Genomic DNA, 3311 nt, shown 5'->3' with positions numbered 1-3311 from the left:
TGTGCCCTCTACTGTAGGGCCTTTAAAATTGACAAAACTCTTCTTTTTTTTTTTTTTTTATTAAAAAACAAAACAAGCAAGCCCATGTCAGAAAAAGTAATGCATTCCTGTCCATAAAAAGTAACTAAGTAACAGAATTAGTTACTTTTTTTTAGAGAGTACCGTAATATTGTAACACATTACATTTAGTGGTAACTTTCCCCTTCACTGGTCTTGCATAAGTCTGGCAAAGTAGGATCTCAACATCATACATACACAGTGAGGATGAACTGATCTCCTGAACAACCACCAGTGTGCAGCCTCCACCTGACCTGGATGATGCGACGGCAGCCAGAAGATAGAGTAATGAAGCCAATCAGTAGATATGGGGATGATTAGGAATCCATTGGAAGAGGCCAATGGGCAAATTTGGCCTGGGTGCTGGAGTTACCCATATTCTTTTTTGAAAGACATCCTGGGATTTTTTTTATGAGCACAGAGAGTCAGGATCTCGGTTTAATGTCTCTGAAGGACAGTGCTTTTTGACAGTATAGTGTCCCCATCACTATACTGGGGCTTTAGGACCCACACAGACCACAGGGTGAGCACCCCCTGCTGGCCTCACTACTAAAACATATATAGCATTCAAGCAATCTTTGTCAAGAACAAAAATGGCTTCAAACAACCATGTCCAAGTTAATGCTTGAATCTAAAATGTGCGGTAACGCTTCCTTTTACAGTCCTGTTACCCATGTACATACTATGTACTTATTGTAGTAATTACAATTACTGGGTAATAACTAGGTACTAACCCTGAACCTACCCCTGAACCTACCCCTAACCCATGTACTTACCTTATATTAGCCAGTACTTTCTAGGTAAGTTCACTGTAAGTACACGTAAGTACTGTACTGTAAAAGGAAGCGTTACCGTGTGCAAAATACTGAACAGTAGTTTTTGTGTAAATTCAGGTATTATTTTGTCTTTGTCACAAGTGCACTGATCCTCCCTCACTGCTGCACTCCCTCATTCACAGTCTAGACTACAATTCCCAGCATTCCCCCTGCTCATCACCTGCACTCACTCAGCCATCATCTGCACATGATCAGCATGCTCATCACCACAGTATTTAAGCCAGCCCAGTCTCACACCCAAGGCGTCAACTAACTGACGCTTTAGACCATGTTTGGCCATGCGTTAATATGCCGACGCACAGGGTACCCCTTGAGCGTCAATATGAGACGCGCCTCCTAGTGGTCTAATCCTAACCCTACCCCAGACCTAAACCTACCCATAACGGAAGCGTCATCTAACTGACGCTAAAGGGTGCGCGGCATTTGATGACGCCCGAGGATGAGCGTCTCATGTTGACGTTTGGGGGGTGGTGTGTGCGTCGGCATGTTGACGCATGGTCAGAAGCGTCAGTTAGATGACGCCTTGGGATGAGACTGTGTTGCAGCAGCACACACCTCAGTCACACACATGGTCTGGTCTCGTTTATGAGAGAAGGACTATTTTCCCACGTTCCAATGTGCCGCGGTTACTTCAGTATGTTTCCATCTCCTTCATGTCTCCATCATCTCCACTGTTGTCTACCTGTGTGTTTAAGGACCGTCAGAGTTACGAGGTGTGTGCATTTCCGGTACCTGGTCCATGAGCCACAATCTCCTTCATCACATGCAAAGACAGTAAACTTAAGTTATCATCCATTCATCATTTCTTTACTGCTAACGCTCTGGTTTCCTCACCTGCAATTCCTATTACTCATTACTTTAATAAATATCTAACCATCTGTCTTGAGTATGAGATTCTATAACAGTCGTGTGGAATATTTATTTCTATCTGCAATTTTCAAATAGCTTCAATATGGCAGCAGCAAATAATAAAAAATAAAAAATAAAAAAAAACATTGCAGCTTGCAATGCATATATAAAATATGATCACTTTACAATAAGGTCCCATTAGCTAACATGATCTAACAATGCAACATAATTCTAAAGCATTTATCAATCTTTGTTCATGTTAAATACAACTTTTACGAATACTAATGGGGAGAAGAGGAAATATTTCACATCACAGCACAATTGCAAGAACAAGTATCTGTTTTGGTCACTTGTGCAACATACAGATCCACTCTGAGAATCACAGTCATGCTATTGACAGCCAGCGAGCGATGGCATAAATACGACACAAACACAAACAGAGGCAGTTGTGCCAGCCCAGTCTGTGTTCCCTGTCGTTAGTGACTTGAGCACATATGTGTTTTGCAATGCAGATCCCGGCCTGCGACTGGCAGCAGTAAATCCATTTGCTCGACTACGAGGGTCTCTCTGCCCAGGCTGGGAATTAGTGTTTGGGGAGGGGGATCTACCGGCTTCCACTGATAACGTGCTGGCTGAACTAGCCAAAGACTGTCTGCAGGCATGCATTAAGCATCTCGATGGCACTTACCAACCCCTTATTCTGCCTCAACCGTAGCTTCTCAGAAAGCATGGGCAAGGCTTTGATATGGAACTACGGAAAGCAGCTTTTGACTGATTGAGTGTTTTGGGGAGATACTGAACAGTGTGTGTGTGTGTGTGCATATTCGACAGAATTTGTGGGCTTGTACTTTGGTGAAAAAATTTAATTGGAGGCAGAAAGCAAGTCAAAAAATGGGAGGAAAAAATAACTATAATCCTGAGATATCAGTCTTGTTGGTTTTAACAAATGCTTTTCGCACTGAAATTATCTAACAGTGTTTCCAAACCTTTTTTTCTGTATTCCTTAACATATAATCTGATAATCATTATTGCATTTATTTTTTTATTTTAGTTTGGTTTGAAAAATTCAATATGGTTCACTCGCACTGCATCAGTTTCTTAGCTGACGATATGGGGTAACTCCGTTTCTCATAATACTGAAGCCTGATTAGTTTACCTCTGTGAACCTGCATAGACAAATGGCCTTTCAGGCCACCAAAACGAGCAGTAGGTGCTGGATGCCATTTCCTCAAAATCTTTCTCCAGCGGGAAGATCATCTCCTCACGGACTCGGAAGAAGAGAATATACTTGCCATAGAAAAAGCACCAGCAGCGGATTAACAATGCTAACAGCTCGGCAGCTGAGAATGCAATAGACAGCACTGCAGCTGAGAACAGCGCTGACAGCTTGGCGCTTCTCCCTTGTGGCTATCCGGTGAGACTAAAAGAGCAAATTTTTGCCAGAGTTTGTTTCAAAACACCATGAGTGTGGCATATGTAGGGCTTCCCTGCACCTCGGATGAGCACTTTGCCCACACCAAGCCGCGTTCAGATATGGATTGTTCTGACTGAGAAAACATGAGTCTCATT

The sequence above is a fragment of the Rhinichthys klamathensis genome, unplaced genomic scaffold (assembly GCF_029890125.1).
Source record: "Rhinichthys klamathensis goyatoka isolate OS25496 unplaced genomic scaffold, OSU_Roscu_1.1 h1tg000006l_1, whole genome shotgun sequence".
In the NCBI taxonomy this organism is placed as follows: domain Eukaryota; kingdom Metazoa; phylum Chordata; class Actinopteri; order Cypriniformes; family Leuciscidae; genus Rhinichthys; species Rhinichthys klamathensis.
This window is presented reverse-complemented; position numbering follows the sequence as displayed.